Below are 11,602 nucleotides of genomic sequence, written 5' to 3' on the forward strand. Positions count from 1 at the left end.
GATGCACATCTGGAGGCATTCTGTAATCTGTGGACTATCTGAGTGTTGATGAACCACAGAAATTGCATCGGGATTGAATACAATAGTCACCATAAGAACTTTCCTCCATGGGAGTAATGTCTCAACAGTCTACGCTTGGATCGTTCCTTGGAAGACCAGTAGTAGTTTCCGATGCACATCTGGAGGCATTCTGTAATCTGTGGAGTATCAGAGTGCTGATGAAACACAGAAATTTTATAGGGATTGAATACAACAGTCACCATGCGCACCTTCCTCCATGGAAGTAATGTCTCTATCAGTTTACGCTTTGATCGTTCCCTGGAAGACAAGTAGTAGTTTCCGATGCACATCCGGAGGCATTCTGTAATCTGTGGACTATCAGTGTTGATGAAACACAGAAATTGCATCGGGATTGAATACAACAATCACCATGCGCACTTTCCCTTAAGGGAGCAATGTCTCAAACAGTCTTCGCTTTGATCGCTACCTGGAAGACCAGTAGTAGTATCCGATGCACATCTGTTGGCACTCTGTAATCTGTGGACTATCAGAGTGTTGATGAAATACAAAAATTGCATCGGGATTGAATACAACAGTCACCATGCGCACATTCCTCCATGGGAGTAATTCTCAAACAGTCTATGCTTTGATCGTTCCATGGAAGACCAGTAGTAGTTTCCGATGCACATCTGGTGGCATTCTGTAATCTGTGGACTATCAGAGTGTTGTTGAAACACAGAAATTGCATAGGGAATGAATACAACAGTCACCATGCGCACTTTCCTCCACGGGAGGTTTGTCTCAAACAGTCAACGCTTTGATCGTTCAGTGGAAGATCAGTAGTAGTTTCCGATGCACCTCTGGTGGCATTCTGTAATCTGTGGACTATCAGAGTGTTGATTAAACACAGAAATTGCTTTGGGATTGAATACAACAGTCACTATGCGCACTTTTCTCCACGGGAGTAATGTCTCAAACAGTCTACGGTTTGATCTTTCCCTGGAAGGCCAGTAGTAGTTTCCGATTCACATCTGGTGGCATTCAGTAATCTGTGGACTATCAGAGTGTTGACGAAACATAGAAATTGCATCGGGATTGAATACAACAGTCACCATGCGCACTTTCCTCCACGGGAGTAATGTCTCAAATAGTCTACGCACTGATCGTTCCCTTGAAGACCAGTAGTAGTTTCCGATGCACATCTGCAGGCATTCTGTAATCTGTGGACTATCAGAGTGTTGATGAAACACAGAAATTGCATCGGGATTGAATACAACAGTCACCAAGCGCACTTTCCTCCATGGGAGCAGTGTCTCAAACAGTCTACGTTTTGATCGTTCCCAGGAAGACCAGTAGTAGTTTCCGATGCACATCTGGTGGCATTCTGTAATCTGTGGAGTATCAGAGTGTGGATGAAACACAGAAATTGCATCGGGATTGAATACAACAGTCACCATGCGCACATTCCTCCATGGGAGTAATGTCTCTAACAGCCTTCACTTTGATCGTTCCCTGGAAGACCAGTAGTCGTTTCCGATGCACATCTGGAGGCTTTCTGTAATCTGTGGACTATCAGAGTGTTGATGAAACACAGAAATTGCCTCGGTATTGAAAACAACAGTCACCATGCTCACATTCCTCCATGGGAGTAATTCTCAAAAAGTCTATGCTTTGATGGTTCCCTGGAAGACCAGTAGTAGTTTCCGATGCACATCTGGTGGCATTCTGTAATCTGTGAACTATGAGAGTGTTGATGAAACACTGAAATTGCATCGGGAATGAATACAACAGTCACCATGCGCACTTTCGTCCACGGGATGTATGTCTCAAACAGTCTACCCTTTGATCGTTCCGTGGAAGACCAGTAGTAGTTTCCGATGCACATCTGGAGGCATTCTGTAATCTGTGGATTATCAGAGTGTTGATGAAACACAGAAATTGCATGGGGATTGAATACAACAGTCACCATGAGCACTTTCCTCCATGGGAGCAATGTCTCAAACAGTCTACGATTTGATCGTTCCCTGGAAGGCCAGTAGTAGATTCCGATGCACATCTGGAGGCATTCTGTAATCTGGGGACTATCAGAGTGTTGATGAAACACAGAAATTGCATCGTGATTGAATACAACAGTTACCGTAAGCACTTTCCTTCATGGGAGTAATGTCTCAAACAGTCTACGCTTTGATCGTTCCCTGGAAGACCAGAAGTAGTTTCCGATGCACATCTGGAGGCATTCTGTAATTTGTGGACTATCAGAGTGTTGATGAAACACAGAAATTGCATCGGGATTGAATACAACTGTCACCATGCGCACTTTCCTCCATGTGAGTAATGTCTCAAACAGTCTACGCTTTGTTCGTTCCCAGGAAGACCAATAGTAGTTTCCGATGCACATCTGGAGGCATTCTGTAATCTGTGGAGTATCAGAGTGTTGATGAAACACAGCAATTTTATACGGATTGAATACAACAGTCACCATGCGCACCTTCCTCCATGGAAGTAATATCTCAAAGAGTTTACGCTTTGATCGTTCCCTGGAAGACCAGTAGTAGTTTCCGACGCACATCTGGAGGCATTCTGCAATCTGTGGACTATCAGAGTGTTGATGAAACACAGAAATTGCATCGGGATTGAATACAACAGTCACGATGCACACTTTCCTCCATGGGAGTAATGTGTCAAACAGTCTACCCTTTGATCGTTCCCTGGAAGACCAGAAGTAGTTTCCGATGCACATCTGGAGGCATTCTGTAATCTGTCTACTATCAGAGTGTGATGGAACACAGAAATTGCATCGGGGTTGAATACAACAGTCACCATGCGCACTTTCCTAAAATGGAGTAGTGTTTTAAACAGTCTACGCTTAGATCGTTCCCTGGAAGACCAGTAGTAGTTTCCGATGCACATCTGGAGGCATTCTGTAATCTGTGGACTATCAGGGTGTTGATGAAACACAGAAATTGCATCGTGATTGAATACAACAGTTACCGTAAGCACTTTCCTTCATGGGAGTAATGTCTCAAACAGTCTACGCTTTGATCGTTCCCTGGAAGACCAGCAGTAGTTTCCGATGCACATCTGGAAGCATTCTGCAATCTGTGGACTATCAGAGTGTTGATGAAACACAGAAATTGCATCGGGATGAATACAACAGTCACCATGAGCACTTTCCTCCATGGGAGAAATGTCTCAAACAGCCTACGCTTTGAGTTCCCTGGAAGACCAGTAGTAGTTTCCGATGCATATCTTGAGGCATTCTGTAATCTTTCTACTATCAGAGTGTTGATGGAACACAGAAATTGCATCGGGATGAATACAACAGTCACCATGCGCACTTTCCACCACAGGTGCAATGTCTCAACAGTCTACGCTTTGATCCTTCCATGGGAGACCAGTAGTAGTTTCCAAAGCACATCTGGTGGCATTCTGTAATCTGTGGACTATCAGAGTGTTGATGAAACACAGAAATTGCATCGGGATTGAATACAACAGTCACCATGCGCACATTCCTCCACGGGAGTAATGTCTCAAACAGTCTACGCTTTGATCGTTCCCTGGAAGACCAGTAGTAGTTTCCGATGCACATCTGGTGGCATTCTGTAATCTGTAGACTATCAGAGTGTTGATGAAACACAAAAATTGCATCGGGATTGAATACAACAGTCACCATGCGCACATTCCTCCATGGGAGTAATGTCTCTAACAGCCTTCACTTTGATCGTTCCCTGGAAGACCAGTAGTAGTTTCCGATGCACATCTGGAGGCATTCTGTAATCTGTGGACTATCAGAGTGTTGATGAAACACAGAAATTGCCTCGGGATTGAAAACAACAGTCACAATGCTCACATTCCTCCATGGGAGTAATTCTCAAACAGTCAATGGTTTGATAGTTCCCTGGAAGACCAGTAGTAGTTTCCGATGCACTTCTGGTGGCATTCTGTAATCTGTGGACTATCAGAGTGTTGATGAAACACAGAAATTGCATCGGGAATGAATACAACAGTCACCATGCGCACTTTCCTCCATGGGAGCAATGTCTCAAACAGTCTACGATTTGATCGTTCCCTGGAAGGCCAGTAGTAGTTTCCGATGCACATCTGGAGGCATTCTGTAATCTGGGGACTATCAGAGTGTTGATGAATCACAGAAATTGCATCGTGATTGAATACAACAGTTACCGTAAGCACTTTCCTTCATGGGAGTAATGTCTCAAACAGTCTACGCTATGATCGTTCCCTGGAAGACCAGAAGTAGTTTCCGATGCACATCTGGAGGCATTCTGTAATCTGTGGACTATCAGAGTGTTGATGAAACACAGAAAATGCACCGGGATTGAATACAAATGTCACCATGCGCACTTTCCTCCATGGGAGTAATGTCTCAAACAGTCTACGCTATGATCGTTCCCAGGAAGACCAGTAGTAGTTTCCGATGCACATCTGGAGGCATTCTGTAATCTGTGGAGTATCAGAGTGTTGATGAAACACAGCAATTTTATACGGATTGAATACAACAGTCACCATGCGCACCTTCCTCCATGGAAGTAATATCTCAAAGCGTTTACGCTTTGATCGTTCCCTGGAAGACCAGTAGTAGTTTCCGACGCACATCTGGAGGCATTCTGTAATCTAATGACTATCAAAGTGTTGATGAAACACAGAAATTGCATCGGGATTGAATACAACAGTCACCATGCGCACTTTCCTCCATGGGAGTAATGTGTCAAACAGTCTACCCTTTGATCGTTCCCTGGAAGACCAGAAGTAGTTTCCGATGCACATCTGGAGGCATTCTGTAATCTGTCTACTATCAGAGTATTGATGGAACACAGAAATTGCATCGGGATTGAATAAAGCAGTCACCATGCGCACTTTCCTCCAATGGAGTAGTGTCTCAAACAGTCTACGCTTAGATCGTTCCCTGGAAGACCACTAGTAGTTTCCGATGCACATCTGGAAGCATTCTGCAATCTGTGGACTATCAGAGTGTTGATGAAACACAGAAATTGCATCGAGATGAATACAACAGTCACCATGCGCACTTTCCTCCATGGGAGGTATGTCTCAAACAGTCTACGCTTTGATCCTTCCGTGGAAGACCAGTAGTAGTTTCCGATGCACATCTGGTGGCATTCTGTAATCTTTCTATTATCAGAGTGTTGATGGAGCGCAGAAATTGCATCGGGATTGAATACAACAGTCACCATGCGCACATTCCTCCATGGGAGTAATGTCTCTAACAGCCTTCACTTTGATCGTTCCCTGGAAGACCAGTAGTAGTTTCCGATGCACATCTGGAGGCTTTCTGTAATCTGTGGACTATCAGAGTGTTGATAAAACACAGAAATTGCCTCGGGATTGAAAACAACAGTCACCATGCTCACATTCCTCCATGGGAGTAATTCTCAAACAGTCTATGCTTTGATAGTTCCCTGGAAGACCAGTAGTAGTTTCCGATGCACATCTGGTGGCATTCTGTAATCTGTGGACTATCAGAGTGTTGATGAAACACAGAAATTGCATCGGGAATGAATACAACAGTCACCATGCGCACTTTCCTCCACGGGATATATGTCTCAAACAGTCAACCCTTTGATCGTTCCGTGGAAGACCAGTAGTAGTTTCCGATGCACATCTGGTGGCATTCTGTAATCTGTGGCCTATCAGAGTGTTGATGAAACACAGAAAGTGCATCGGGATTGAATACAGCAGTCACTATGCGCACTTTCCTCCATGGGAGTATTGTCTCAAACAGTCTACGGTTTGATCTTTTCCTATAAGACCAGTAGTAGTTTCCGATGCACATCTGGATGCATTCTGTAATCTGTGGATTATCAGAGTGTTGATGAAACACAGAAATTGCATCGGGATTGAATACAACAGTCACCGTGCGCACTTTCCTCAATGGGAGCAATGTCTCAAACAGTCTACGATTTGATCGTTCCCTGGAAGGCCAGTAGTAGTTTCCGATGCACATCTGGAGGCATTCTGTAATCTGTGGACTATCAGATTGTTAATGAAACACAGAAATTGCAACGTGATTGAATACAACAGTCACCGGAAGCACTTTCATCCATGGGAGTAATGTCTCAAACAGTCTACGCTTTGATCGTTCCCTGGAAGACCAGTAGTAGTTTCCGACGCACATCTGGAGGCATTCTGTAATCTGTGGACTATCAGAGTGTTGATGAAACACAGAAATTGCATCGGGATTGAATACAACAGTCACCATGCGCACTTTCCTCCATGGGAGCAATGTCTCAAACAGTCTACGATTTGATCGTTCCCTGGAAGGCCAGTAGTAGTTTCCGATGCACATCTGGAGGCATTCTGTAATCTGTGGAGTATCAGAGTGTTGATGAAACACAGAAATTGCATCGGGATTGAATACAACAGTCAGGATGCGCACTTTCCTCCATGGGAGTAGTGTGTCAAACAGTCTACCATTTGAACGTTCCCTGGAAGACCAGAAGTAGTTTCCGATGCACATCTGGAGGCATTCTGTAATCTGTCTACTATCAGAGTGTTGATGGAACACAGAAATTGCATCGGGATTGAATACAACAGTCACCATGCGCACTTTCCTCCATGGGAGTAGTGTCTCAAACAGTCTACGCTTAGATCGTTCCCTGGAAGACCAGTAGTAGTTTCCGATGCACATCTGGAGGCATTCTGTAATCTTTCTACTATCAGTGTGTTGGTGGAACACAGAAATTGCATCTGGATTGAATACAACAGTCACCATGCGCACTTCCCTCCACAGGTGCAATGTCTCAACAGTCTACGCTTTGATCGTTCCATGGAAGACCAGTAGTAGTTTCCGATTCACATCTGGTGGCATTCTGTAATCTGTGGACTTTCAGAGGGTTGATGAAACACAGAAAGTGCATCGGGATTGAATACAAAAGTCACTATGCGCACTTTCCTCCACGGGAGTAATGTCTCAAACAGTCTACGGTTTGATCTTTCCCTATAAGACCAGTAGTGGTTTCCGATGCACATCTGGTGGCATTCAGTAATCTGTGGACTATCAGAGTGTTGACGAAACACAGAAATTGCATCGGGATTGTATATAACAGTCACCATGCGCACTTTCCTCCACGGGAGTAATGTCTCAAATAGTCTACGCCCTGATCGTTCCCTGGAAGACCAGTAGTATTTTCCGATGCACATCTGGAGGCATTCTGTAATCTGCGGACTATCAGAGTGTTGATGAAACACAGAAATTGCATCGGGATTGAATACCTCAGTCACAATGCGCACTTTCCTCCATGGGAGCAATGTCTCAAACAGTCTACGCTTTGATCGTTCCCTGGAAGACCAGTAGTATTTTCCGATGCACATCTGGAGGCATTCTGTAATCTGTGGACTATCTGAGTGTTGATGAACCACAGAAATTGCATCGGGATTGAATACAATAGTCACCATAAGAACTTTCCTCCATGGGAGTAATGTCTCAACAGTCTACGCTTTGATCGATCCCTGGAAGACCAGTAGTAGTTTCCGATGCACATCTGGAGGCATTCTGTAATCTGTGGAGTATCAGAGTGCTGATGAAACACAGAAATTTTATAGGGATTGAATACAACAGTCACCATGCGCACCTTCCTCCATGGAAGTAATGTCTCTATCAGTTTACGCTTTGATCGTTCCCTGGAAGACAATTAGTAGTTTCCGATGCGCATCCGGAGGCATTCTGTAATCTGTGGACTATCAGTGTTGATGAAACACAGAAATTGCATCGGGATTGAATACAACAATCACCATGCGCACTTTCCTTTTAGGGAGCAATGTCTCAAACAGTCTTCGCTTTGATCGCTCCCTGGAAGACCAGTAGTAGTATCCGATGCACATCTGTTGGCACTCTGTAATCTGTGGACTACCAGAGTGTTGATGAAATACAAAAATTGCATCGGGATTGAATACAACAGTCACCATGCGCACATTCCTCCATGGGAGTAATTCTCAAACAGTCTATGCTTTGATCGTTCCCTGGAAGACCAGTAGTAGTTTCCGATGCACATCTGGTGGCATTCTGTAATCTGTGGACTATCAGAGTGTTGTTGAAACACAGAAATTGCATAGGGAATGAATACAACAGTCACCATGCGCACTTTCCTCCACGGGAGGTTTGTCTCAAACAGTCAACGCTTTGATCGTTCAGTGGAAGATCAGTAGTAGTTTCCGATGCACCTCTGGTGGCATTCTGTAATCTGTGGACTATCAGAGTGTTGATTAAACACAGAAATTGCTTTGGGATTGAATACAACAGTCACTATGCGCACTTTCCTCCACGGGAGTAATGTTTCAAACAGTCTACGGTTTGATCTTTAGCTGGAAGGCCAGTAGTAGTTTCCGATTCACATCTGGTGGCATTCAGTAATCTGTGGACTATCAGAGTGTTGACGAAACATAGAAATTGCATCGGGATTGAATACAACAGTCACCATGCGCACTTTCCTCCACGGGAGTAATGTCTCAAATAGTCTACGCACTGATCGTTCCCTTGAAGACCAGTAGTAGTTTCCGATGCACATCTGCAGGCATTCTGTAATCTGTGGACTATCAGAGTGTTGATGAAACACAGAAATTGCATCGGGATTGAATACAACAGTCACCAAGCGCACTTTCCTCCATGGGAGCAGTGTCTCAAACAGTCTACGTTTTGATCGTTCCCAGGAAGACCAGTAGTAGTTTCCGATGCACATCTGGTGGCATTCTGTAATCTTTGGAGTATCAGAGTGTGGATGAAACACAGAAATTGCATCGGGATTGAATACAACAGTCACCATGCGCACTTTCCTCCATAGGAGCAAGGTCTCAAACAGTCTACGCTTTGATCGTTCCCTGGAAGACAGTAGTAGTTTCCGAACCACAACTGGTGGCATTCTGTAGTCTGAGGACTATCAGAGTGTTGATGAAACACAGAAATAGCATCGGGATTGATTACAACAGTCACCATAAGCTCTTTCCTCCGTGGGAGTAATGTCTCAAACAGTCTACGCTTTGATGGTTCCCTGGAAGACCAGAAGTAGTTTCCGATGCACATCTGGAGGAATTCTGTAATCTGTGGACTATCAGAGTGTTGATGAAACACAGAAATAGCATCGGGATTGATTACAACAGTCACCATAAGCTCTTTCCTCCATGGGAGTAATGTCTCAAACAGTCTACGCTTTGATGGTTCCCTGGAAGACCAGAAGTAGTTTCCGATGCACATCTGGAGGCATTCTGTAATCTGTGGAGTATCAGAGTGCTGATGAAACACAAAAATTTTATAGGGATTGAATGCAACAGTCACCATGCGCACCTTCCTCCATGGAAGTAATTTCTCAATCAGTTTACGCTTTGATCGTTCCCTGGAAGACAAGTAGTAGTTTCCGATGCACATCCGGAGGCATTCTGTAATCTGTGGACTATCAGTGTTGATGAAACACAGAAATTGCATCGGGATTGAATACAAAAGTCACTATGCGCACTTTCCTCCACGGGAGTAATGTCTCAAACAGTCTACGCCCTGATCGTTCCCTGGAAGACCAGTAGTATTTTCCGATGAACATCTGGAGGCATTCTGTAATCTGCGGACTATCAGAGTGTTGATGAAACACAGAAATTGCATCGGGATTTAATACCTCAGTCACCATGCGCACTTTCCTTTAAGGGAGCAATGTCTCAAACAGTCTTCGCTTTGATCGCTCCCTGGAAGACCAGTAGTAGTATCCGATGCACATCTGTTGGCACTCTGTAATCTGTGGACTATCAGAGTGTTGATGAAATACAAAAATTGCATCGGGATTGAATACAACAGTCACCATGCGCACATTCCTCCATGGGAGTAATTCTCAAACAGTCTATGTTTTGATCGTTCCCTGGAAGTCCAGTAGTAGTTTCCGATGCACATCTGGTGGCATTCTGTAATCTGTGGACTATCAGAGTGTTGTTGAAACACAGAAATTGCATAGGGAATGAATACAACAGTCACCATGCGCACTTTCCTCCACGGGAGGTTTGTCTCAAACAGTCAACGCTTTGATCGTTCAGTGGAAGATCAGTAGTAGTTTCCGATGCACTTCTGGTGGCATTCTGTAATCTGTGGACTATCAGAGTGTTGATTAAACACAGAAATTGCTTTGGGATTGAATACAACAGTCACTATGCGCACTTTCCTCCACGGGAGTAATGTCTCAAACAGTCTACGGTTTGATCTTTCCCTGGAAGGCAAGTAGTAGTTTCCGATTCACATCTGGTGGCATTCAGTAATCTGTGGACTATCAGAGTATTGATGAAACACAGAAATAGCATCGGGATTGATTACAACAGTCACCATAAGCTCTTTCCTCCATGGGAGTAATGTCTCAAACAGTCTACGCTTTGATGGTTCCCTGGAAGACCAGAAGTAGTTTCCGATGCACATCTGGAGGCATTCTGTAATCTGTGGAGTATCAGAGTGCTGATGAAACACAAAAATTTTATAGGGATTGAATGCAACAGTCACCATGCGCACCTTCCTCCATGGAAGTAATGTCTCAATCAGTTTACGCTTTGATCGTTCCCTGGAAGACAAGTAGTAGTTTCCGATGCACATCCGGAGGCATTCTGTAATCTGTGGACTATCAGTGTTGATGAAACACAGAAATTGCATCGGGATTGAATACAAAAGTCACTATGCGCACTTTCCTCCACGGGAGTAATGTCTCAAACAGTCTACGGTTTGATCTTTCCCTATAAGACCAGTAGTGGTTTCCGATGCACATCTGGTGGCATTCAGTAATCTGTGGACTATCAGAGTGTTGACGAAACACAGAAATTGCATCGGGATTGTATATAACAGTCACCATGCGCACTTTCCTCCACGGGAGTAATGTCTCAAATAGTCTACGCCCTGATCGTTCCCTGGAAGACCAGTAGTATTTTCCGATGCACATCAGGAGGCATTCTGTAATCTGCGGACAATCAGAGTGTTGATGAAACACAGAAATTGCATCGGGATTGAATACCTCAGTCACAATGCGCACTTTCCTCCATGGGAGCAATGTCTCAAACAGTCTACTCTTTGATCGTTCCCTGGAAGACCAGTAGTATTTTCCGATGCACATCTTTAGGCATTCTGTAATCTGTGGACTATCTGAGTGTTGATGAACCACAGAAATTGCATCGGGACTGAATACAATAGTCACCATAAGAACTTTCCTCCATGGGAGTAATGTCTCAACAGTCTACTCTTTGATCGATCCCTGGAAGACCAGTAGTAGTTTCCGATGCACATCTGGAGGCATTCTGTAATCTGTGGAGTATCAGAGTGCTGATGAAACACAGAAATTTTATAGGGATTGAATACAACAGTCACCATGCGCACCTTCCTCCATGGAAGTAATGTCTCTATCAGTTTACGCTTTGATCGTTCCCTGGAAGACAAGTAGTAGTTTCCGATGCACATCCGGAGGCATTCTGTAATCTGTGGACTATCAGTGTTGATGAAACACAGAAATTGCATCGGGATTGAATACAACAATCACCATGCGAACTTTCCTTTAAGGGAGCAATGTCCCAAACAGTCTTCGCTTTGATCGCTCCCTGGAAGACCAGTAGTAGTATCCGA

The sequence above is a fragment of the Schistocerca gregaria genome, chromosome 8 (assembly GCF_023897955.1).
Source record: "Schistocerca gregaria isolate iqSchGreg1 chromosome 8, iqSchGreg1.2, whole genome shotgun sequence".
In the NCBI taxonomy this organism is placed as follows: Eukaryota; Metazoa; Arthropoda; class Insecta; order Orthoptera; family Acrididae; genus Schistocerca; species Schistocerca gregaria.